Below are 27,691 nucleotides of genomic sequence, written 5' to 3'. Positions count from 1 at the left end.
GAGGCTGGGGGACACGGCCAGAGATACGCGGGGAGAACTTTGGGTGAAATCGCTAGAGCGAGGCAAAATAGTATCGCTGAACTTTTGAGTTAGGTGCCGGTTGACGAGTTTAATGGGAGAAAAGTTTGTGTTTCAAGTTTTCGTCATTTATGGGTAATTTCAAATCCAGAAGCTTTATTTTTTAAGATTGTTGTAGAAATGGGGCGCCCCTCCCCTGTAATATGGCGCATTCCTAACACGCCCACGAGGATAATCCCGGAGCCCCACCTCTTATTTTAGGTTCCGCCCCTTTAGAAAACCGAGGTACTCTGGATCTCTTTTGCCCACTTTGCTTTCTGTTTGACATTTTTTCTTTTAAGGTTATGATTCATATAACACTTTGACTTACATTTTCTAATGTAAGACTCACAACAGTTTAGAGAAGAGAAACCAGAAGAGTTCTTATTTTGCCTCCTAAAAATGACTAACCCAGATTATCTGTTGGTTAGAAACAGACGTGGGGACTTGATCACAGGAGTTAGCTGTTATTTTCCAGAACATCATAAACACCTGTACTGTTTTCATAGACGGGATTAGGTTGTCAGTCTACAGGTGACTGGTGATAGGAATGGATTCCGTAGAACTTGGGAACTTCTAGACCAAACTGGCACTTAATGTAAACTATCAGTGCCCCAGAAAAGTGATCTGTGTTTTTGCTACTTGAAGTATAGGAGGTGAGTCAGCAATACTGGCCTGGTGTCTTGTTAGAAGGAGAAGGGGACTACAGAAGATGGGATGGTTGGATGACATCACCGACTGGATGGACACGAGTTTAAGCAAGCTTGGAGAGTTGGTAATGGACAGGTAAGCCTGGCATGCTGAAGTCCATGGAGTCGCAAAGAATCAGACACGACTGAGCAACTGAACTGACTGATCTTGTTAGAAACGTAGAATATAAAGTCTCACCCAAGACATCTCGAATCTGAACCTGCTTTTCACAAAACCCCGAGGTGATTACTGTACACATGAGAATTTGAGAAGCACTAATAGAAACAGAAGGGCCTCCCAGGTGGTTCAGTGGTAAAGAATCTGCCTGCCTATGCAGCAGCCGCGGGCTGGATCCCTGGGTTGGATCCCTGGCAACCCACTCTGGTATTCTTGCCTGGAAATTGGACAGAGGAGCCCAGTGGGCTGAAGTCCATGGATTCTCAAGTGAGTGAGCCATAACTTAGCTGACTGAACAACAACAACCAGATTGAAATAGAAAAGTCTTTGTGTTGCCTATTTGAATTTCACATTTTATGTAAATATGACTGAAATGTCTTACATCTCGGGTTCTACTCATTTTTTTTCAATTAAGTGTTTTCTAAAATCAGTAACGATTTTCTTGGATCGAAGTTATTTTCATTTCTCAGTGTGCTCTCTCTTTCTGTAGCATTTTGCCTATCTACCTCTCCTTAAAACTTTTACCTTGTTTTTTCTTTTAAAATTATTTTTAAAAGTCTACACTTTGGGGTTTAACTTACAGAAATAAAACTTTCCCATTTTAAAAGTACAGTCCCTGAGTTTTGCCAAATGTATACAATAGCATGTCCACCACCCCAATCAAGGTATAGAACATTTCCACAACCTTGAAATTCTCTATGCTCCTTCTCAGTCAAACCCCCTCCCCCATCTGATCTAATTTATATCTCTAAAGATATGGTTTGCCTGCTCTAGAAGTTTATATACGTGAAAATAAATGGTGTGTATTCTTTTGTGATTGCCCTATTCAGCATATTTTTGAGATTCATGGTGCTGTTTTGTAATAGGAGTTCCTTTTTGTTGCTGAATAATATTCTACAATTTGTTCATCCATTCAGCCCTATGCTCTGTGATGACCTAGGTGGGTGGGATGCAGGGTGGGATGGGGATGGGAGGGAGGCTCAAGCAGGAGAGGAATACATGTATATTTATGGCTGATTCACATTGTTGAATGGCAGAAATTAAAGACATTGTAAAGTAATTATCCTCCAATTAAAAAAAAAAAAGACTGGACCCCAGCAGATAGCCAGCTAGGAAATGCGACTTCAGTCCTAAAACTTCAGGGAATTGAATTCAGCCAAAAAACTGAATGGATTTGGATGTTCAATTCAATACCTGTCTGATGTCTTGATTTTAGCCTTGTGAGGTTCTAAATGGAGGGTTAGAATTCCGTTGTACCTGGACTTCTTACCTATGGAATTTAGAGATAGTAAATTGTATGATGTTAAGCCTTAAATTTGTGTCAATTTGTTATGACAGCATTATAAAATGAATACATTTGAATATCCAGGTTTTAAAAGAGTATTGGGCTTTGTTTTGGGAGGCTGTTACTCTAGTAGCTTATTAAACTTTGTGAGCGTCTACACTATCCTTTTGTTACAAGAATTTCAAGTTCTCTTCTTAAGGAGTGGCTTAAGTCTTCTATTGTATGTCATAGGTCTTCCAATAAAGTTTATATTCTCTAGTTGTATAAAAATCAAATGATTACTTTCCTATGAGTTGAAAAGATTGTCAGTTCAGTTCGGTTCAGTTCAGTCGCTCAGTCCTGTCCCACTCTTTGTGACCCCATGGGCTATAGCACGCCAGGCCTCCGTATCCATTACCAACTCCTGGAATTTACTCAAACTCATGTCCATTGAGTTGGTGATGTCATCCAACCATCTCATCCTCTTGTCGTCTGCTTCTTCTGCCTTCAGTTTTTCCCAACATCAGGGTCTTTTCAAATGAATCAGCTCTTCACATCAGGTAGCCAAAGTATTGGAGTTTCAGCTTCAACATCAGTCCTTCCAATGAACACTCAGGACTGATCTCCTTTGGGATGGACTGGTTGGGTCTCCTTGCAGTCCAAGGAACTCTCAAGAGTCTTCTCCAACACCGCATTTCAAAAGCATTAATTCTTCAGCACTTAGCTTTCTTTATAGTCAGCTCTCACATCATACATGACTACTGGAAAAACCATAGCCTTGACTAGACGGATCTTTGTTGGAAAAGTAATGTCTCTGCTTTTTCATATGCTGTCTAGGTTGGTCATAACTTTTCTTACAAGGAGTAAGCGTCTTTTAATATCATGGCTGCAGTTACCATCTGCAGTGATTTTGGAGCCCCCCAAAATAAAGCCTTTCACTGTTTCCACTGTTTCCCTATTTGCCATGAAGTGATGGGACCAGATGCCATGATCTTAGTTTTCTGAATGTTGAGTTTTAAGCCGACTTTTTCACTCTCCTCTTTTACTTTCAAGAGCCTCTTTAGTTCTTCTCTTCCTGCCATAAGGGTGGTATCCTCTGCATATCTGAGATTATTGATATTTCTCCCAGCAATCTTGATTCTAGCTTGTGCTTCTTCCAGCCCAGTGTTTTTCATGATGTACTCTGCATATAAGTTAAATAAGCAGGGTGACAATATACAGCCTTGATGTACTCCTTTTCCTATTTGGAACCAGTCTCTTGTTCCATGTCTAGTTCTAATTGTTGCTTCCTGACCTGCATATAGATTTCTCAAGAGGCAGGTCAGGTGGTCTGGTATTCCTGTCTCTTTAAGAATTTTCCATAGCTTGTGGTGATCCACCAGTAGTTGTGTATGGATGTGAGAGTTGGATAATAAAGAAAGCTGAGTGCTGAAGAATTAATGATTTTGAACTGTGGTGTGGGAGAAGACTCTTCAGAATCCCTTGGACTGCAAGGAGATCCAACCAGTCCATCCTAAAGGAGATCAGTCCTGAGTGTTCATTGGAAGGACTGATGTTGAAGCTGAAACTCCAATACTTTGGCCACCTAATGTGAAGAGCTGACTCATTTGAAAAGACCCTGATGCTGGGAAAGATTGAAGGCAGGAGGAGAAGGGGATGATAGAGGATGAGATGGTTGGATGGCATCACTGACTCAATGGACATGAATTTGGGTAAACTCTGGCAGTTGGTGATGGACAGGGAGGCCTGGTGTGCTGCGGTTAATGGGGTCACAAAGAGTCGGACAAGACTGAGCGACTGAACTGAACTGATCGGAATACAGTCGGAGGCTTTTGCATAGTCAATGAAGCAGAAGTAGATGTTTTTCTGGAACTCTCTTGCTTTTTTGATAATCCAACAGGTGTTGGCAATTTGATCTCTGGTTCCTCTGCCTTTCCTAAAACCAGCTTGAACATCTGGAAGTTCTCAGTTCATGTATTGTTGAAGCCTGGCTTGGAGAATTTTGAGCATTACTTTACTAGCGCCTGAGATATAGCAATTGTGCAGTAGTTTGAGCATTCTTTGTCATTGCCTTTCTTTGGGATTGGAATGAAAACTGACCTTTTCCAGTCCTGTGGTCACTGCTGAGTTTTCCAAATTTGCTGGCATATTGAGTGCAGCACTTTCACAGCATCATCTTTTAGGATTTTGAAATAGCTCAACTAGAATTCCGTCACCTCCATCCACTAGCTTTGTTCATGTTGATGCTTCCTAAGGCCCACTTGGTTTTGCATTCCAGGATGTCTTGGCTCTAGGTGAGTAATCTGAGTCATAAAGATCTTTTTTGTATAGTTCTTCTGTGTATTCTTGCCACCTCTTCTTAATATCTTCTGCTTCTGTTAGGTCCATACCATTTCTGTCCTTTATTGAGCCCATCTTTGCATGAAATATTCCCTTGGTAGCTCTAATTTTCTTAAAGAGATCTCTAGTCTTTACCATTCTGTTGTTTTCCTCTATTTCTTTGCACTGATCCATGAGGAAGGCTTTCTTTTTTTTTTTTTTTTTTTTTTCCAGAAAAACATCTACTTCTGCTTTATTAACTATGCCAAAGCCTTGACTACGTGGATCACAACAAACTGTGGAAAATTCCTAAAGAGATTTCTTTATTTATTTATTTTTTTTTAGTACATCTGGAACATTGGTTTCTTTTTTTTTTTTTAATTTTATTTTATTTTTAAACTTTACATAACTGTATTAGATTTGCCAAATATCAAAATGAATCCGCCACAGGTATACATGTGTTCCCCATCCTGAACCCTCCTCCCTCCTCCCTCCCCATTCCATCCCTCTGGGTCGTCCCAGTGCACCAGCCCCAAGCATCCAGTATCGTGCATCGAACCTGGACTGGCAACTCACTTCATACATGATATTTTACATGTTTCAATGCCATTCTCCCAAATCTTCCCACCCTCTCCCTCTCCCACAGAGTCCATAAGACTGTTCTATACATCAGTGTCTCTTTTGCTGTCTCGTACACAGGGTTATTGTTACCATCTTTCTAAATTCCATATATATGCGTTAGCATACTGTATTGGTGTTTTTCTTTCTGGCTTACTTCACTCTGTATAATAGGCTCCAGTTTCATCCACCTCATTAGAACTGATTCAAATGTATTCTTTTTAATGGCTGAATAATACTCCATTGTGTATATGTACCACAGCTTTCTTATCCATTTTCTTATCTCTCTTGCTGTTTTTTGGAACCTGCATTCAAATGGGTCTATCTTTCCTTTTCTCCTTTGCTTTCACTTCTCTTCTTTTCACAGCTATTTATAAGGCCTTCTCAGACACCCATTTTGCTTTTTTGCATTTCTTTTTATTGGGGATGGTCTTGATCCCTGCCTCCTGTAGAATGCCACGAACCTCTGTCCATAGTTCATCAGGCACTCTGTCAGATCTAATCCCTTGAATCTGTTTCTCTTCAATCTATTTGTTCCGATTGTAGTTCCCTGGTAATTCTTTTTTCTCTGGTGATTAATTTTTGCCCAGCCTTTCAGAGCTTCTTCTCTGTACATGCACAGTGTATTCAAGTGAAGTATTCAAGTGAAGTCTTAAAGCATATTCTGAAATTCTTTTCCGAGTAGTTCTTCCTTTCTGCACTCCTAATTGCAAATTCCAGACATCTCATACTCCCCAAACTCAATTTTTGTCTCTTCATACCAGCTTTGCTAGGATATCCTTATGTGCACTTTGGTCTGAAAGTATCTCCAGGCATAAAACCAGGGCAATTGTAAGGCTTACCTCAGTTGTTGCCGTTTTTTCTGAGATCACATTTTGCTCTGCCTGTGTTTCAGCATCTGAAAATAGGTATATCATATATTTTGTCTTGTTTTCTAACTTTGCAGAGCTATTCTGGTACTCCTTACTCCATCCTGGCTAGAATCCCTTGTTATTTTGTCAGTGGATCCTTCATTTATCAGAACTTCTTCCCAGGTCTCTTTGCTTCCAGTCTAGTTTTTCCAACCCATCTTTCACAGTCCATTATTAAATAAACACAGATGAATTCCCATTCTCAAAAACTTGTTATGGCTTCTTGCCTTTCTTATAACAGTAATACATAAATCTATTTAGTGTTTAGACAGTTACATCAGGCTTTCCAGTTTATTGTCTCATTTAATAAAATTTAACTTATTTACTTGAATAGTCAAGGATTTTATCTTTAACTGCAATCCTTAATAATTTAGTAACTGAGTAAACAGTACAAAAATGTGTTATAAACTGTAAGGGGACATATCAGTACAAAGATCAGTTGTATAACTGGTTCTTGACCTAAAACAGATATTACGTTGATTTTAGGCTTAAATCGGTTTAGGAATCCTTTCAGATGCAAGTAACAGAAAACCTAATTAACAGTATCTGAATCAGGGTAAGGTTTTATCTGTTTAGCCAAAGAAGATCGAAAGAACCAACTGCTGGCTCATTATCTCAGGACCAGCCAGCCCCTCAGAAGTCTATTCTGGCTTTCCCTCTTAAGAGCAGAATGACTGCCCTGCAGTTAGGCAACAAATTGTCTTCCAGGCAAGAAGATAGAAATGGAAGATGTAGGGAGTAGTGGGACGGAAAGCTGCCTTTTCATTTTTGTAAAGAAGAAACAGTTTTCCTGAGAGATCCCAGCAGAACTTATATTGCAACAATGGATTCTAGGGAAGTGACTAGTTTTATCAACCTCTGTAACAGAAGGCAAGGCAAGGAAATTAGGTGTATAGCCAACAATGACTGCTAGAGAATGCATAATTTGCTTTTCTGAAAATCATTTTTATGTCTATTCTGGTGAAGACGACCCTTACTTGTCATTCCAATGAATGTCTGCTACAAAAATTTCTCTGATCTTCTCACTTTTCTGAATCCTTACAACACTTGTTCATGTTATTGCTATTCTTGGTATTTTTTCTGGCATGTTCCTCTTTTAAAGTAAAGGATTCAGTACGCTTTGTGTATCTAGCCACCCATCTCTTACTTTGGCTATCTTTGTTTCTCTCTATGTATTAAGTCATTCTCTGCCACTGGGGACATGTTTCATCCTTTTAGCCTGGAAGATTGGCACATGCATCCCAAGGCTTAGAGCCTTTTAAGACCACCATGACCCCTAGAGGTGTCAGCAGCTCCAGATGTGTGCATAATTGACACATCGATTGTATGCATTATTAATTCCACTTCTTCATGTCCTCCGTCTATGTGACCTCATAGTTCACTATAGTGGGCAGAATATATTTCCCCACCCTAATGGAATATTAATCTGAATGACATGAGTAGAGACCTTAAATTGTGTGATTTAGCTTGACTTGTGCCTCAGCCATATATCACTAAGAGAATTTCACTCAGGTTGTTGCCAGTCCAAGGAGGATGAGAGACGTGGAGCAGACCTTCGTCCCATCAGTAGCCTAAAGCTAGGGAGGCCCAGAAGACCTACAGATCTGTGATGAATGCTTGTTGTTGTAAGCACTGAGTCCTGACCTGTTTTTTATGTGACATCTTGTAGTGATGGTGGTTAACACAGCAGGATTCTAAATGGCCAAGTTTAATTGGCTCGTTTCTGAATCAGTTTTACTGACTGGTACTTTAATTGGCCAGGCTTGGATTACATTCCCACCTCTCCCCTTCACCCCTCCCCCCAAAACAGATTGGCTGAAGAATGGGGCTACAGGGATGAAAATCTAATCTCATAATATGGGAGAGAAACTTCTCTGAAGAAAAGTGGTTGTTGTTACCAGAAGAAGGGAGTTGGTTTGAAAATAGAACAAACAGGCAAAAACAGTCATAATTCACTTCAGTGTTCTTTATACTTCAGTACTGATTGCTAGAACTTACGCTGGCTGTGTGCAAGGAAATCTGCTTCAGTCATTGTATTTCAGTACTTACTTCAGCTTGTGCTTGTGTCAGTTAGGATTAGGTTCACTGCAGTAATATAAAACCCCCCAGTACAAGTGACTTTAAAATATAGGACTATTTTTTTCTCTTGCGTTAAAGTCTGAAGATGGACAGTCTAGGACAGATGTGGTAGCTCTGACCTACAAAGTCCTCAGGAACGAATGCGGGTTCTGGCTTTCTAGTCTGTCATCCCTAGGATGTGTGCTCGTTGTTTTGTGCAAGAGAGAGCCTCTTTCATTAGAGACACATTTTAAACAGCAAGGTGGAGAAAGAGGAGAAGACAGAGCAAAGAATATATACTGGCTGCTTTTTAAGGATATTTCTCAGAAGCTGCTACATAACATTTCTGGTTACCTCTCACCCTTCCAGTCTAAGAGCCAGAATGAAAGGGAGACTTGGGATCAGATCTTTATTCTAACATCCAGGCACCCAGCTAAAAACCAGGACTTCTAAGTAGGGACAGTGGGCTTCCCTGGTGGCTCAGGTGGTAAAGAATCTGCCTGCTAATGCAGGAGACCCAGGTCTGGTCCCTGGGTTGGGAAGATCCCCTGGAGAAGGGAATGGCTAGTATTTTGGCCTGGAAGATCCCATGGACAGAAGAGCCTGGCGGGCTATGGTCAATGGGGTTGCAAATAGTTGGACACGACTGAAAGACTAACACTTTATCTTTTTTCAAATAGGTATAATGGATATTACACTAGGCAATAAACAATCTCTGTCCTAGTACTCAATACATATTTCTTGAATAAATATGTTGATTGAATGAATCATGTATTAAAAATTAAATTTGGTTAGTAAACACTGAAAACTAAGTTTTCAGTCTTAAATTCAATGCCGGCTTAAATAATCTATTTGAGATAAAATACCTATTTAAACTATTTCTCATTTTTAGTAAGCAAAAAAAGAAAAAAATGAGTATTTGCTTTAGAATTCTTTTTGCTTTACACTCAAATTGAATAGTGTGGTAGGCTTATTTCAGTATTGTTGATCCATTTTCTAAAAGTCTAATTTTTATAGGATTCTCGACAGAGTTTAGTGCTTCTCCATTGGAATTCTTAACTCTGAAGAAAACGTCTCTCTTAAAATTATGGGTCCTCTTAAGCTTAGACCAGCATCCCTTTGAAAGTTTGGGCTACAAATACTTGGATTAAATGGATTTACCACCTATAGTTTCAGTAATGCTGACATTATGGGTAAGCTGTCTGCTGATCCGTTGTCCTATTGTGCAAGCAGACAAACCAAACCTATTTCCCGTCTGTGGATAAATTCAACGTTGACATTGCTGGGAGGAGATTGGGAGTTAACTACTAAGCTATTGATTTTTTTTTTTTTTTCCACTGTGGGTCAAATCCAGTTTTTAGTAATATGCACAATTCCTGCTGTTAAATTCAGAGTGGTAAAAGGAAAGTTTAGAGTTGATGTCAAAGTTAGAAGTCTATTTCATAATATTTTACCAAAGGTTTATTTTTATATTTCATTTTATAAATATCAGATGTCTGAGTGTGGAATACTCAAGCTAGAAATTGAAATCCTGACATATTTCTGAGTTAACTATTAGTGTGCCTGTCAAGCTAGATAGGGTATTTTAAATTTCATAATTTTAAATTTTTAGGATTTTCTTTAATTCAGAGAGATTTGTTGATGGGAGATGATAGCATTAATGGTGAAAAAGAATACAACACTTTTGGTTTTTGAGTTTCTACTAAACACGGTACTTTTCCACAAAAGTTAAAACTGATATAATATTTAAAATACTTTTTTTCATTCATTCCATTTATTTATTCATTTAACAATTTCTTATTATTAAATGTTCATTATATTTTTTGAAACTGTTCTGGGTATTAGTTATATAGCAGGAAGCAACAGTGTCCCTACTCTTGAGAAATTTCCCACCTGATGTAAAAGAAAGGCATTAAGTAATTGCTTTTGGAATGGAGTTTTTAATGCATTGGAATATATTTTCATTTTAATTGCTGTAGCACTATAAAAATGTCTAAGTACCACATTGGCCTATATTTTTCTGTGCTTTTTTCCTGCATTATTCTGCTAAATTTTACATGCTAAGTATAGTAATGATTCACTTATCTGTAATCTGTAGGAAATTAGTGGTTCCACCACAGTTTTTTTTTTTTTTTTCATAACTGGAAAATAATAGTTTTTAAAGCTTTAAAAATTTTTAGCTGTTTTGAAAGAAAGTTGAAATAGACTGAATGTTCTCCCCACATTCTTATGTTGAAATCCTAACCACCAATGTGATGGGATTTGGAGGGTGGAACCCTCATGAATAGGATTAGTATTCTTATAAATAAAAGAGGCCTTCCTGAGCTCCCTTCCTCTCCTGCATCATGAGAACTCAGTGACAAGGTGGCTGGCTATGAACCAGGAAGTAGCATCTCACCTGGACACTGAATCTGCCAGCATTACCTCAGTCTTGGACTTCCAGCCTCCATAACTATGAGAAATAAATTTATGCTGTTTATAAGCCCCTTAGTCTAAGGCATTCTGTAATAGCAGCGAAACAGATTAAGACAAAAGTTTTCTACAATGTATTATGTGCTTTTTGGCTATGTAGAATATATATATATATATGTATATGTATATATATATTTATATAAGATAATGGCTACACTAGCTAGGGTGTTATGTTTCTGTTTTAGACTCAGTTGCTGTGAAAATAGACTTAGAAAATCAGTGACCTCGTGAGCAAGAAGGTTATTTCTTCATTATAGAATAACTGAGGGTATACCAGGTTGGGCTTTCCTGGTGGCTCAGATGCCAAAGACTCTGCCTGCAATGCTAGAGACCCAGGTTTGATCCCTTATTCAGGAAGATCCCTTGGAGAAGGAAATGGCAACCCATTCCAGTGTTCTTGCCTGGAAAATACCATGGACAGAGGAGCCTGGAGAGCTGCAATCCATGGGGTTGAAAAAGAGTTGGACATGACTGAGTGACTAACACACACCTGGTTGGTAGTAACTCTGTTCCACATGGCAATTCAGGGATCCAGATTCTCCCATCTTGTCATCTTGTGATGCTTTTATCCTCTAGAACCTTGTCATCAGGTCAAAGCTTGTTCAGGTTTCAACCAATGGAGAGAGCAACATGTGGACAAGGCACACGTCTCTTAAAGGCTGAAGTTTTGAAGAGTCAGGCACATACCACAGCTGCTCATGTATCGCAGGGCTTCCCTGGTGGCTCAGCGGTACCCACTTGCCAATGCAGGAGACTCAGGTTTGATCCTGGTCAGGAAGATTCGCTGGAGAAGGGAATGGCAACCCACTCCAGTATTGTTGCTTGGGAAATCCCATGGATAGAGGAGCCTAGTGGGCTATAGTCCATGGGGTCACAAAAGAGTCGGACATGACTTAGTGACTCAACAACAATAACATGTATCATAGCTGAGATTTTAGTCACGTGGTTACATCAGTCTTCAAGGGAAACTGAGAATGTCACCTAATTATGTGGCAGGAATAAGGGGTGGATGAATACTGGTGGGCAGCTCTCTCTCTCATAGCCTGCAATTCTGACTGCCCAGTTTTTGCATGTGTCCTTCTCACATTCATCCCTTTTCCATGCAAGAAACATAGAGCACACTCACCTCTGTCCCAAGGCAGATGACTCTAAGTTCCATCCAGTTACTGTATCCAGCTTAAATCCAAAGATTTCTGAGTGACATTCAGTCTTTCCACTCAGGTCCAAATATAACTCAGGTATATAAGATCAGAGTGGGCCAGGAAATTAAAACCCCTGTTCAAATAAGAGAAGAATGAGAGACACAGCAGTCATTGGGCCACAGCACTGATGGAGACCAGCTGGACAGGGGTCTCAAAGCCCTCTGCTCTGGCAGTGGAGGAAGTTCCTTGATTGGATCCTGTTTGCTCTTTGGGAGGAAATTCTTACTCATTGCTTTCTGTGGTCCCCTACCCTACTCTCTGGAAGAATCTTCCTCTTCTATTAATCTTCTTGGCCACATCTGAAGTGGGTTGTGGGAATGTGTTCCGCTTAGGGGCTATATGTATTTTGTGGCTGTTTGTAGACCTATAGGTTGTTTAAGACTCAGAGAGACACACAGCTCTTTGGTTCTCAGGCTCATGGATTCTTTACCAACATAGTTTCCTTAGTCTTAGTAAGCCTTCAGTTTGCTTGCTTTCAATATGTCTGTAAGCATAACCCCAATTTTTTTCTGAATATATTCTACACAGTACTTCAGTTTTTGCTTTCTTGTTCTTCTTGTGACATGTTCTTTTATTTTAGTGGCAGCTGTCTTGAGGCCATCTGAAAAGTTTGGGTGGGCCAGAAAGGCAACAGTCTGACCCGCTATTTAATCACTATCACTCCCTCAGGAGGTCTTCTATGATTAGCCTATTTAGAGCCCCATCTCAGTCCCACCTTACCCCAATCTTGAAAAAAAGGAACAAAAATGCATCACTTTAGTATATGTACAAAATATGTATACATGTGATGCATTTATCTTATTTATAATACTTGTGTATTGTCAGTCTTCATCCTGTAGCATGAAAATTTCATGAGATTTGGAAGTCATATTTTGTTCTCTCATGTATCTCAGGGACAGAGAATGTTGTTGTTTAATCACTCAGTTGTGTCCGACCCTTTTGTGACCCCATGGACAGTAGCCCACCAGGCTCCTCTGTCCATGGGATTTTCCAGGCAAAGATACAAGAAGAAATCCCTTCTCCCGGGGATCTTCCTGACCCAGGGATCTAACCTGCATCTCTTGCTTTGACAGGTGGGTTCTTTACCACTGATCCACCAGGGAAGTCCTGGGACAGAGAATAGTGCCTGCCAAATATTTGTTGAATGAATAAATGAATGAGTGATTTGAAAGTGTGGTGACTTTTAGGTATATTATGCTGTTAATGAGCTGTGCATTATAGCTATGGATTATAGCTATTTCCTCTTCTTCCATGTAAACAGAATTCTCAATTTGTTCATTTGGTAGAGGACAGCAGGGAGGATACATCTTTGTTCTCTGTTCTTTAGCCATAGAGAACTCTTCTATGCCAGTTATGGAAATTCCATTCTTCTTCATATTGTCTTATGACAAATCTAAACAGTGTATTAAAAAGCAGAGACATCATTTTGCCAAGAAAGATCTGTATAGTCAAAGCTATGGTTTTTCCAATAGTCACATATGAATGTGAGAACTGGGCCATAAAGAAGGCTGAACGCTGAAGAATTGATGATTTTGAACTGTGGTGCTGGGGAAAACTCTTGAGAGTCCCTTGGACAGCAAGGAGATTAAACTATAGTCAATCCTAAAGGAAATCAACCCTGAATATTCATGGAAGGACTGATGCTGAAGCTGAAGCTGCAACCCTTTGGCAACCTAATGAAAAGAGCTGACTCATTATAAAAGACCCTGATGCTGGTAAAGATTGAGGGCAAGAGGAGAAGAGGATGACAGAGGATGAGATGGTTGGATGGCATCACTGACTCAGTGGACATGAGTTTGAGCAAACTCCGGGAGATGGTGAAGGACAGGGAGGCCTGGCATGCTGCAGTCAACGGGGTCGCAAAGAGAGGGGCACAACTTAGCAACTGAACAACAACAAGCAATATCAGTCTTGGCAATTGAGAGGTAAGCAAAAATGTAGTAGAATGGAAAAAACCTGTGGAAATAAACAAAAATGTGCTTACCCACTTCCTGCTTTGGATATTGTTTACCCTTGTGTTGGTGTGATCTTGAAGCTTTAGCCACCATTTTGTGACCACGAAGACAGACTTCGCTAACAAATGAGGTGGGAAGGGTGGAAGGATAGAAAGAACCCACCTGACATAATTGAATCACTGCACCAACCTTGGATTCACTTTCTTTTTTAAATGAGATAATGTCTACTTCATTTAATCTTTTTTGGTCTGCTATTCTGTTATTTGCCATGAAGTGATGGGACCAGATGCCATGATCTTTGTTTTCTGAATGTTGAGCTTTAAGCCAACTTTTTCACTCTCCTCTTTCACTTTCATCAAGAGGCTTTTTAGTTCCTCTTCACTTTCTGCCATAAGGGTGGTGTCATCTGCATATCTGAGGTTATTGATATTTCTCCCGGCAATCTTGATTCCAGCTTGTGCTTCTTCCAGCCCAGCGTTTCTCATGATGTACTCTGCATATAAGTTAAAGAAGCAGGGTGACAATATACAGCCTTGACATACTCTTTTTCCTAATTGGAACCAGTCTGTTGTTCCATGTCCAGTTCTAACTGTTGCTTCCTGACCTGCATAGAGATTTCTCAAGAGGGTGGTCTGGTATTCCCATCTCTTTCAGAATTTTCCACAGTTTACTGTGAACCACACAGTCAAAGGCTTTGGCATAGTCAGTAAAGCAGAAATAGATGTTTTTCTGGAACTCTCTTGCTTTTTCAATGATCCAGCGGATGTTGGCAATTTGATCTCTGGTTCCTCTGCGTTTTCTAAAACCAGCTTGAACATCTGGAAGTTGTTCAGTGGTCATGTATGGAAGTTGTCCAGTGGTCATGTATGGATGTGAGAGTTGGACTGTGAAGAAAGCTGAGTGCCGAAGAATTGATGCTTTTGAACTGTGGTGTTGGAGAAGACTCTTGAGAGTCCCTTGGACTGCAAGGAGATCCAACCAGTCCATCCTAAAGGAGATCAGTCCTGGGTGGTCATTGGAAGGACTGATGTTGAAGCTGAAACTCCAGTTCTTTGGCCACCTCATTGGAAGAGTTGACTCATTGGAAAAGACCCTGATGTTGGGAGGGATTGGGGGCGGGAGGAGAAGGGGACGACAGAGGATGAGATGGCTGGATGGCATCACTGACTCGATGGGCATGAGTTTTAGTGAACTCTGGGAGTTGGTGATGGACAGGGAGGCCTGGCATGCTGCAATTCATGGGGTCGCAGAGAGTCGGACACGACTGAGCGACTGAATTGAACTGACTGATTCTGTTATTTGTTGATTGCAGCTGAAAACATCCTAACTGATAAAGTAGTGGTATCTTCAGTGTTTGTTGAGACTAATTGACCACCATTCTGTTACTCATTCAACCATTTGTCTGTTTACTCATTTATTTAGTTTATTATATACCAGGCAAAACTTAGAGTAAAGAGATTAAGAGACAGCTCATGCATATCCTTGAGGAATTGACAGTAAAGGTGCAAACAAATAATCACTGAGTCATCTATCTAGCACACTGTTACCACAGAGCAGGTGCTTATTAGGTTTCAAATTCACTATAACTAGTGGAATTTGTTAGTCTTTTAGGCACTTCTAATTGGATAGAGGTAGTCAATCCTGTCATTTCTGCAGTGGGCCCACATGGGGTCTACTCTCAGGCATGATTTGAGAGAGGCTTTTTTCTGTTTCCATAAAGGAGTGACACCAATGTAGGCAATTTGGTCATATTGTTTATTTCTTGTCTACTCAGACATAAACTCCCTGTTGAAGATTATAGGGTTAAGGAATTGAGTGAGTTAGTTTTCTTGTTTTTCCTCCATCTCTACCCAAGATCCTTTTTAAACACCCAGGCTAGAATGTGTTGATCAACTTGTGGCAGCTTAGGTATGTTGCTATAGGCTATTGGTAAAATTTGCATGTATGCCTAGAAAATAAATTAGAATTGCAGATTATTAAACATTTCAGTTTAATCATCTGGAAAGCCATAGTGTTTTTGTCTTTAAAAACAAAGCAAAACAAAAGCCCTGCAGCTATATCATCTAGTCATTGATATATTGAGCTTTTAAAAAAATTTTTTACAGAGTCATTCATGCAAATGGTGCAAATGGTAATGTTAGCTACCAAATGAGGGTGTAGGCTTTCTACCTAGAACTCAGTAAGAGAAGGTGCTGTTTTCATAATTAAAGTTCAAATGACAAATCATGTGTACTCAGAATGAGTCTTAATCTCCCTATGGTAGATCATAATTTTAAGTTCATTGACTTACCTTTTATGTTGGGTTCATTAAAAGTTTATATAGGAAAAAAGTTTATATAGCAAGCTCAAGAAAAGTTAGTGACTGATGGTAGTATACTGATTTCTGATAGACTTAACATGTAGAGTAATTCAAATGGTCATGGGAAACTGTTCAGGAGCTACTCTTAGTTTATTAAAGTTTGTATCAAGTACTTTTAAGTCTAAATATCCTTATTTTTTTCTTTCTGCTTTAGAATGGTTTGGGGATTTTCATTCCATTCTCCATTTCTGTCTACTATTTGGTCACCAACTTCTCTTAATGATATTTGACCCTTTGTTTTCTTTTGGTTAATGATATTTAGGCATAGTTAACCAGATATAAGGAGAGGTTATATTTTCATCTTTGTTACACATAAGCTTTGTTTTTTCAAAAATATTTTTATGTATTTGGGCTTCCCTGGTTGCTTGGACAGTAAAGAATCCACTTGTAATGTGGGAGACCTTGGTTTGAGCCCTGGATCAGGAAGATCCCCTGGAGGAGGACATGGCAACCCATTCTAGTACTCTTGCCTAAAGAATCCCCATGGACAGAGGAGCCTGCTGGGCTACAGCCCATGGGTTGCAAAGAATTGGACCCGACCGAGTGACTAAAGCACCACGTTTATTTGTTTAGCTGACTGTGCCACGTGTTAGTTGTGGCCTGCAGGATCTTTGATCTTCCTTGTGGCATGCGGGATCTTTTTTGTTTAGTTGCAGCATGCAGATTCTTTTAGTTGTGGCATGAGAACTCGTAGTTGCATGTGGGATCCAATCCCTCACCAGGGATCAAACCTGGGCTCCCTGCATTGGAAGCATGGAGTCTTAGCCACTGGACCACGAGGGAAGTCTCCAGTACACATAAACTAAAGAGGAACTACTTATGTATGTATCTGAGAGGAAAACAAAAATAGAAATACATTGTTGGGCATCCCTCTTCAGTAAGACTCTTGCAGCAGTCCTTACATCTGTCAGGGGACTGATCTCTGGCTTCCAAGTTGACAGTTCAGGTGCAAGGAGATGAGACACATGCATGCGGTCCTGATATGAAAGTGTCATATCTCAAATAGGAACCAGTATCTGTTATAACAACATTTGAGGCATAAATTCTGGAGTTCCTGCAAGGGGATTGCCTAGTTATAAGAGTCATCACATACAGGGAGCCCCAAACTTTGGTTTCCCATCAGGTTTTTACAGTTTATATATAGTTTCTCTCCTGCCAAATGCAATTTGTCATGTTTTATCATAAGAAATACTGTCTAGTAACACCACTTCGGTTCTGCTTTTTTCAGGTTTCTAGGGAAACAGTGCTGTAAAGTTACCCAGGGCCAAGTTTGTTCATAAAGTACAAGAGGTTTTGTTAATGCTTTACCTCAGTGATGTAGTCTCTTCTGTACTATAAAGACTGAGCTGGAGTCTTAGCAGATCTTGGTCTCTGATCAAGTGTATACTTGCTCTGGTCCTTGAAAAGATGGAGTGGGTTACATTTACTTTATTTTTATAAAGAAAATCCTGTTATTCCATATTTGATATTTACAATTTTAAGTAGAGATTGAATTTACTCTTGTCACTTGCCCAGTAGTACAGGTCAAACATAGTGGAGAACATAGCCCCACTGTTGGGAATTCCCACTGAGATTAAATGCTGTAATCTAGAGAGAAACAACCTTCAGCACATAATCTGACTCTCAGTTCAGTCCAGTTGCTCAGTCGTGTCCGACTCTTTGCAAGTCCATGAATTGCAGCACGCCAGGCCTCCCTGTCCATCACCAACTCCCGGAGTTCACTCAGACTCACGTCCATCGAGTCAGTGATGCCATCCAGCCATCTCATCCTCTGTTGTCCCCTTTTCCTCCTGCCCCCAATCCCTCCCAGCATCAGAGTCTTTTCCAGTGAGTCAACTCTTCACATGAGGTGGCCAAGTACTGGAGTTTCAGCTTTAGCATCATTCCTTCCAAAGAAATCCCAGGGCCGATCTCCTTCAGAATGGACTGGTTGGATCTCCTTGCAGTCCAAGGGGCTCTCAAGAGTCTTCTCCAACACCACAGTTCAAAAGCATGAATTCTTCGGCGCTCAGCTTTCTTCACAGTCCAACTCTCACATCCATTCATGACCATTGGAAAAACCATAGCCTTGACACTCTACTTACATCTAAAAGGGCACAGACGAAGACAGATCTTCTGAGACATACAAGAGATTCAGGCATTCCCCAAAGGATTTCTCCTAGTTAAACATTTTTCTAGTAGAATACCTGTGACTTTTAATAAGTCATAAAGTGTACATATCTTAGCTGTAGGAAAAATTTATACTTGTGGTTCTAAAATGTAATATGTTTATTTTTGAGGTATAATTTACATGTAAAATACACACATTTCAAGTATATAATTCAGTAACAAATCAATATACCCATGTAATCCACTCCATTGTCAAAATATAGAATATTTCCATCACCTTGGGAAATTTCCTTATACCCTTCCTGTTCAATCTCCTATCTTTCTCCCTACCCCAAGGCAATCAGTATTCTAATTTATATCAATATCAGGATTGATTAATTTTACCTGTTTTGAAATTCACATAATGGAACCATAAAGTATAAACTCTTTTGTGTCTGGCTTCCTTTGCGCATCATTTTTTTAGATGCATCTGTATTATTGTTTGCAGCTGTAGTTCATTTATCATTGTATGAATATACTAAATTTGTCTGCTACCTCTTGTTGAACAATTGTGTGACTTCTAGTTTTATTATGAATATGGCCACTAAGGATTTTTGTATAAACTTCTGATGGACATATTTTCACTTTTCTTGAGTAAGTACCTAGAGTTGCTGGGTCATAGAGTAGGTATATGTTTAACAGCTTAAGAACCTACCAAGCGGTTTCCCAAAATGGTTGTACCATTTTGCATTCTTAGCAGCAAATTATGAAAGATATGGTTGTTCCATATCCTTACCTACATTAGGTGTCATCAATCTTTATTTTTAGACCTTCTAGTGCGTATTTCGGAGAAGGCAATGGCACACCACTCCAGTACGCTTGCCTGGAAAATCCCATGGACAGAGGAGCCTAGTAGGCTACAGTCCATGGGGTCAATAGGAGTCGAACACGACTGAGTGACTTCACTTTCACTTTTCACTTTCATGCATTGGAGAAGGAAATGGCAACCCACTCCAGTGTTCTTTCCTGGAGAATCCCAGGGACAGGGAAGCCTGGTGGGCTGCCGTCTATGGGGTCGCACAGAGTCAGACACGACTGAAGTGACTTAGCAGCAGCAGCAGTGCATATTTTGGAGAAGGCAATGGCACCCCACTCCTGTACTCTTGCCTGGAAAATCCCATGGATGGAGGAGCCTGGTAGGCTGCAGTCCATGAGGTTGCTAAGAGTTGAGCACAACTGAGTGACTTCACTTTGAGTTTTCACTTTCATGCATTGGAGAAGGAAATGGCAACCCACTCCAGTGTTCTTGCCGGGAGAATCCCAGGGACAGAGGAGCCTGGTGAGCTGCCGTCTATGGGGTTACACGGAGTCGGACACTACTGAAGAGACTTAGCAGCAGCAGCAGCAGTAGCAGTGCATATTTATATGAAACTTCTAGAAGAAAGAAGCATGAGGATATCTTTGTGACCTATAGGTAGGTAGAAATCTCTTACAGATAACACTAAGCATGAAAGTAAAAGCTTAACAATTGGATTCATTAAAATTAAAAGCTTCTTCTCTTTGAAAAACATTTAAAAATGAAAAGCAGACTATAAACTGGAGAAAAATATTCACAGTGCATATGTTTGACAAAGGACTTACACCTAGAATATATAAGCAACTCATATCTCAATAGTATAAATACATTAAAAAAAACAAGTTTCAGTTGTGTTCCACTCTTTGGAAATACATACATTTAAATAAAAGAAACAGCTAAAGTACTTGAACAGAAATTAACAAAGGAAGGTTTACAAGTACCCTATGTTCCAGCTAAGTTGCTTCAGTCGTGTCTGACTCTTTGCAACCCTTTGGATTGTAGCCCTCCAATAAGTACATGAAAAATATTGTTGGTTGTCAGTGAAATGAAAAATCAACAAAATATTTCCAATGAAACAATGTTTAGGAGTGTTTTTGAGTTATTTAAGCCACAACATCAGACTCACATGTTGATATTTTGAAAATCTCCTGAGTCTTAGGAGAGGTGATGTTTAGTATGTTGCTAAATTATTAACTGATTTGATTTGTTGTTTATTGGGAAGTAATGTTTCAAGCATTATATGTCCTAATGTGAGAGTTCGTTAATTATTTAAGATTGTTTTACTGAATTTTAGAAAATTGGCCGTGGGTTTGTGGTTGACATATACATTATAATTTTTCCATTTAAAATTGTGGTAGTTAGGTTCATAGAAGTGAAGTATCTTTTCACAGAACTATTCAAGAACAGATTTCTGAAATTAAAGGGGAGATGACCATTTACTGATTAATTGATTCTATAATTAAAGGAGGAAAATATTTAAAGACAGTCTGTACTTTTTATTTAGAAGGTAAAATATTTCTTAAAACAATTGAATGACCATTTTAAATTTTGAACTTTATATTTTTCAAAGATCATTTTGCTAAATGACCCAGTAATTTGTTTCCTGGTACAATAGAAATGATAATATTGAGTTTCTCTTACAGACTTCAAGCTTTCCTTGTGGCTCAGCTGGTAAAGAATCTGCCCGCAATGTGGGAGACCTGGGTTCAGTCCCTGGGTTGGGAAGATCTCCTGGAGAAGGAAAAAGGCTACCCACTCCAGTATTCTGGCCTGGAGAATTCTAGGGACTGTATAGTCCATGGGGTCACTAAGAGTCAGACACGACTGAACAACTTGCACTTTCACTTACGTACTTCTTCCTTTCTCTCTTTTCTGCCTCTCCCCTGATCTTTGTATTTAAATACTCAAAATATAGAATCCAAAATATACAGATGAGTAGATGGTTATCTGTATCTTTCTTGCTCTAAACTATAGCTAGAACTAAGTTTACCTGAATTTTATTATTATTATCATCATGAGGAGCCCTTTTTTAAAAGAAAAGGAATTTTTTTGTCACAATTCTGGAGGTTTTCTCCAAGTTCCTCCCAGAACAAATGATCCCATGAACACATTTTTTTTTTTTTTTTCTGTTAGCGCTTCAAAGTGATCAGTGAGCTTCAAGAGGCTGCCAGGATCCTCAGCGTGGGTAGGCCTCACTTCTAGAGCAGGTCTCTCAGCCGTGGCCTTTTATTTTTTTTTTCTGACCACTGGTTGCTCTGGAGACTGTCTGTGCTTTGTAGGATGTTTAGCAGCATCTCTGGCCTCTACCGTCTAGATGCTCATGGCACCCACCACCTTCAGTTATGACAACCAGAACTATCTCTAGACATTGCCGGCTGTCCCATGGGGAGTAACCCCCCACTCCCCATACACCGTATCCCGCTTCAACCAAGCACTTGCTGTCTCTCCTCCATCTTTTCCATAAAGAACCACTGCTCTAGAGTTTATCTTAACTATCAAGTCATCTTTGTACCTTCATTGCATTTTGTGGGAGCCCTTTAGACTTTAACTAATCCAAGAATGGACTGGAAATCTTTGGAATACCCTGTACTAAAGAATATTGATTCGTAATCCTTATCACCTTACTGATCAAGTTCAATTCAGTCCAGTCGCTCAGTCTTGTCCGACTCTTTGCAACCCCATGAACCGCACGCAGCACGCCAGGCCTCCCTGTCCATCACCAACTCCCGGAGTTTACCCAAACTCATGTCCATTGAATCGGTGATGCCATCTAACCATCTCATCTTCTGTTGTCTCCTTCTCCTCCTGTCCTCAATCTTTCCCAATATCAGGGTCTTCTCAAATGAGTCAGCTGATCAAACCCAGCACTAAATTACAGTCAGACCATGCCTCAGAGTGAAGTCCAGGCAGGAGGAAAATAGCAATTCACTTAAATGTCAATTTAGTGTTGAAGCATTTCAGTCAGTTGTTTATTGTTTTTTTAAATAAAATATGTTATAGTTTCCCAAAGAGAATTATTAATCCTCTTTAAGAATGTAGTAAATTCCTTTATACCTGCTGTAAGTATAATTTTTATGAACCCTGAAATCATATTTTCAAAACAGGTAACATTTTATTTTCCCATTTTTGCATTTATTTCTATTATGCCTTATTTTTCCTGATGCTATAACACTGTATCTAGTCATTTCCAGTTGAATTCAGTCTTTGTCATACTTTTTCAGACAAGCTTAAATTGTGTCAGTTCTGGATTTTACCTTCTTTCCTTCTCTTTAGGGTGGCCCTCCTTTCCAGGGCTGTGTGTGGTAACGACAGGATGGGGGTTGAGATGGGAAGTCAGGGAGAGAGAGTATCTGCTCTCTGGTAGTCATAATATTTGTCACTCTTCTGAAATCTCTGCGTTTATAAAAACCTCAGTTTCATGATTCACACTGGTATTTGGGTTACAAATATAAGCCCCATTGACCCTCAGCTGTCTCCTTCAACTGACATCTGAGCCCTGCTTGGGAAAGTGGGGAAAGTTTATTTGTCCACTTCTCAGTGGTGAGTTTAAGGTAGGATCAGAGCCTCATTGTCCCCTTATGTCGCACCCAGCCATGCCTAACTGTTGGCTTGATATCATTATGGTGTAGAGAGACCCACACCATCACTTCTTCCCTGAAGCTTCAATACCAAACTGAAGTGGTAGATCTCGAACACCATACTTTTCTCCATCCTTCTGTCTCCCCCAGCTACACATCTGGGAAAGTAGGTCATGTTCCAGTCCTGCTTGCATGTGCATTTAACCCCTTTGCTTCTCCCTCGTGACTTCTTTTCATCCTAAACAGAAGGCTCTTATCTTCTGGGCCTGGAAGCTTGAGTGGAGAGGAAGGACGTAGTCTCTTTCTGAAAGTGCTTTTATAGTGTCTTTGTTTTCTTGGAATATTGCTTTTGAAGTTAGGAATAAAGAATATGACATCCTTTTCTGCTGTTCTGTAGTAATTTTTCTTTTCCTGAGTTAGAAAATACCTTTGAATAATGAGGGAAAGTTCTTAGGGCAATTTTTTTTTTTTTTTTAAATAACATTAGCAATGGCACCCCACTCCAGTACTTTGCCTGGAAAATCCCATGGACGGAGGAGCCTGGTAGCCTGTAGTCCATGGGGTCGCTAAGAGTCGGGCACAACTGAATGACTTCACTTTCACTTTTCACTTTCATGCATTGGAGAAGGAAATTGCAACCCACTCCAGTGTTCTTGCCTGGAGGACCCCAGGGACAGAGGAGCCTAGTGGGCTGCCGTCTATGGGGTTGCATAGAGTCGGACATGACTGAAGCGACTTGGCAGCAGCAGTAATTATAGAACATGGATTTCTAATGAATTTCATACTGCTATGAAGACATAAAAACTTCCCTTCCTCTTTTCTTTCTTTACCCAAAACCAGTTTCTAGCATTTTCTTAATTTTATCTTATGATCTGATTTTCTTCCATTACCATGGCTACTACCTTCTATTGGCAAACTCAGCATTTTGCAATAGCCTGCCAGCTAGGCTGCAGTCTCACTTCCACTTTTGCATCTTACATACTGATTCCACATGAATCTTTCTAATAAATAGTACCAAAACCTTCAAGAATGTTATATTGCCTTTGAGATAAATTGCACTGACATCCTGTATAATCTGACACCAACCTATTTTATAAAATTCACTGTTTATTTCTTACTGTAATAAAATCTCTAATTTATTTGTGCAGAAGGAAACATGGAGAACTTACTGTGTTCCAGACACTGGGAAATAAGTAAAAGATTTCATTCACTCAGCCTGAAAGTTTCTTAATGATAAGAACTGTGACCAAAAGGAAACTAAGGAAACAGTGGGAGTACTTATTGCATTGATAGGTTTCATGCCTTTATACATTTTTCTGATTCAGCCAGGATGAATTTCTAATGTAATTTAAAAATTTTAGTAGCCACGTTATAAAAAGTAAAAAGAAACAAGTGAAGTTTATGTCAGTGATACATTTGAAATATTTAACTCAATATATGTAAAATACTTTTGAAGACTCTTGAGAGTCCCTTGGGTTGCAAGGAGATCAAACCAGTCAATTCTAAAGGAAGTCAACCCTGAATATTTGTTGGAAGAATTGATGTTGAAGCTGAAGTTCCAGTCCTTTGGCCATCTGATGCAAAGAGCCAACTCATTGGAAAAGACCCTGATGCTGGGAAAGAAGGAGGGCAAAAGAAGAGGGTGGCAGTGGATGAGATGGTTAGGTAGCATCACAGATTCAGTGGACATGAATTTGAGCAAACTCCAGAAGACGGTGGAGAGCAGAGGAGCCTGGTGTGCTGCAGTCCATGGGGTTGCAGAGTCAGACACAGCTTAGTGACTGAACAACAACAATAAATGTGAAATACTGTGGTTTCAACTAACCAATACGTGATTATTAGTAAGGTAGTTTATATTCTTTTTTTATTCTCAGTTTTCAAAATCTGTTATACGGCTTACACTGTCAGCACCTCTTAATTTGGATTAGTCCTCATGGCCATGTGTCACTAGTGGTTACCATATTGGATAGTTGTATCTAGCACATTATTTTGCAAGAGTCAGTCTTTGATAAGGACTAGGAACCTGATTCATCAGTAGAGGAAATGGCATTTATGAAGAGAGGCAGGGAAGGGAACCATCATGTACCAACCACATATTTTGTACTTGCACTGTTAAAAGCCCTTTAGTTTGTTTTTTCCTCAAAGTGGAGTCTGAGATAAGCGTCTGGGAGAAGGTAATCTATTAGACGGAGAAGGCAATGGCACCCCACTCCAGCACTCTTGCCTGGAACATCCCATGGGCGGAGGAGCCTGGTGGGCTGCAGTCCATGGGGTCGCTAAGAGTCGGACACGACTGAGCGACTTCACTTTCACTTTTCATTTTCATGCATTGGAGAAGGAAATGGCAACCCACTCCAGTGTTCTTGCCTGGAGAATCCTCGGGACAGAGCAGCCTGGTGGGCTGCCGTCTATGGGGTCGTACAGAGTCGGACACGACTGAAGCGACTTAGCAGTGGCAGCAGCAATCTATTAGAGAGATGATTCCAGGAAGCCAATTAAGGGCCCATTATTGAGACAGTTTTGCTGTGGGCAACTGGTACTCATTTCCACTGGGAACCCTCCAAAGAACTGTATAGAATGTCTCTTCAGAAACAGAAAAGAAACAAAAATAGAAGGCATTTGTCCACTGACTCCCATTCCTCAGTGGTTGAGGGTTGCCCCTCTGGTTGTTAATTGCCCCCCTGGTTGTTAATTGCCCCCATGTTTCTGGAATGTTCTCAGAAGGATGAAAAATTTTACTTCTTCAGAACAAGTCCTGAGACAGAAAAGTTGAAAGATAAGACAGATACTTGGGGGTAGAGTTTTGCCATCAGCATGGGAATTATCTACCAGCAGTTGGAATTGGAATCAACAGTGCACCAGGCCCATGGCAAAGCCTCTGCTATGCATACATTGTATCATACTTATAAAATAGACAATATTATTTTCAGTTTAAACATAAGGAAACTGAGAGACAAATTCTCATTCCTATTCAAGATGACATAGCCTTCAAATGATAATGTGTGTTTCTATACAAATATGACTCATAACAAAGTTCACAAAGGGTATATTTTCTTTTTTGGGGGGGCAAAATTGAGAGATTTTTTTTCTTTTATTACATCTAATTTATTATTCCAGAAATTTAGACAAATCTACAAGGTGAGTTTTGATTGAAGTCTCTTTAACCTGTTTTTTTTTTTTTTTTTGAAAGGGATGGATAATAAGCTTTTACATCAGAGTCTCCTAAAAATATGATGTACTATTAAAAATGCACATTTGCTGTTGTGTTTAATATGTTCTCTAACCTTCAGAAAAAAATTTCCAATAAATTTTGTAAGCTCTTTTTTCCATTATTCACTGCTGGATTTCTAGTGCAGAGCTCATTTTCAAGTCCATTATTAGTGCAACAGATCCTCCCTAAATGAAGTGGACCGAACACATCACACACTGGACAGCTCCCATTATCTGAAATAGCCATAAGCGGCTTTAATGTTAGAGATTTGGTTTAAAGGATTGTCCTCTTGGAAGGCTGACTGTGGTTGTTTGTGAGGCAGAACAAATTATAAAACTATTATGGCTTCAGAGATGTATGTTTCTAAACGATTGCTTCACCAGTCCGTAAAATGTCTGCTTTTAAAAAAAACAGGTGAAATATGAGAGCCTTAAGAGATTAGATCACTGGGATATTATTAAAAATGTCTTTATAGAACCTGGATGCAAGGCCACTGGGGTATATAACTTACCAGGAATACTGACAGGAAGTCATCAGCCTAAAGAAAGAAAGGCAAGTTTAAAAATGAAAAAGCAAAGCCTCAACAAGATAGTAATAAAACTAACCTAGAAAAACAATTGAAAAGTGTACAGCCTAAACTGTTACCATTGTTTTCCTCTGCAAAGGGGATACTCAGGGGTGAGAGAGGGGAAACAAAGGAGCCTTTTCTTTGTCTCTATTTTCTTCTGTATTTACTTGAATTTTATGTACAAAAGCATGTATCATGTACAATTTGTGTAATTAAAAATAACCTTAGGCTAGAATGCCACAAACTTTCAGCTTTATTTTGTTTTCACCTCTGATTTAAATTTAATAACTGCAGGAAAACAAAGATGAAGGCAGGGAATCTTCAGAATATTCTATGTTATCAACAATTCCATTTTATAGTTAAGGAATACATTGAAGGTTCTGAATGTTTTCTTCAAAAGTTAAACTTTACTGTTAAATATGATTTTATGCCTGTCAGACTCATTCTGTGCAGTGAAGGACATGGTGCCCTGTACTAATAGGCACTTACAGAAGCTTTTTACGCATTACAATGATGAAAAACCTACCTGAAACAGAGAAGAAATATTTAACAAAAAGAGGAGACTAGATTTTTAATATTTCATGCTCTCCTTTGGTCTCTTCTTTGCAAGTGTTTGAAAGTGAAAGTCTTTCACTCGTGTCTGACTGTTTGTGACCTCATGGACTGTAGCCCACCAGGCTCCTGTGTCCATGGGATTCTCCAGGCAAGGATACTGGAGTGGGTTGCCATTTCCTTCTCCAGGGGATCTTCCTGACTCAAAGATTGAACCTGGGTCCCCTGGCATTGCAGGCAGATTCTTTACCATCTGAGTCATGAAATTTTTAATGTTTCATTATCTACTTTTGGTCTCTTTAGAAGTATTTATTTTAAAGATACTGGTTAAGTCCTATGTGTATTCTTAGAGATATATTTGGAGTCTTGCTTGGCCTGATTCACTGGAGTTACCTCTGTTCCTGACATTGGGAAGAAAGGGGTTGGGTTGTCCTTATATTTTGACCAGCTGACTTTTCATTCCTGGTTCTAGCTGACTGAACCAAACAAGGAGCCTTGATTCAAGCTGAGCCAATCAGTTTGCCTCCTGTGTATCTGAAGAAGACAAAGACTCAGTCAGGTGATGGTGGTCTCTGAAACTATGGGGTGAGACAAAAGTACCCATACTGGAGTCCTGTGCATTGTTCCGCAAGCAGAGGAACTCAAGGGAATGATTCAGAGTTGCAGAAGGAACCATAAGATGCTTGTGCTCATTGAGAATGAAATCATGTGCTCTGTGAGAGCAGGATCAGAAACAATTATTGTCTTATTTTATTG

At 39.6% G+C, this 27,691-nt stretch overlaps 1 long non-coding RNA gene across 2 annotated transcripts; it reads left to right on the top strand.

The window, feature by feature from the left end:
• Positions 1-15: 15 nt before the first annotated feature.
• On the top strand, positions 16-27,691 carry LOC129643373 (uncharacterized). Of its 2 annotated transcripts, none has more exons than XR_008710252.1 (3): positions 16-153; positions 711-843; positions 27,408-27,691. It is a non-coding gene; the product is annotated as an uncharacterized LOC129643373 (long non-coding RNA). The 2 variants fall into 2 exon arrangements; XR_008710253.1 differs by having other exon boundaries at positions 37-153; positions 706-843.

Source organism: Bubalus kerabau, chromosome 2, assembly GCF_029407905.1.
Source record: "Bubalus kerabau isolate K-KA32 ecotype Philippines breed swamp buffalo chromosome 2, PCC_UOA_SB_1v2, whole genome shotgun sequence".
Taxonomy (NCBI): domain Eukaryota; kingdom Metazoa; phylum Chordata; class Mammalia; order Artiodactyla; family Bovidae; genus Bubalus; species Bubalus kerabau.
The sequence above is the reverse complement of the archived record's forward strand: the minus strand, read 5'-3'. Positions and strand labels throughout refer to the sequence as shown.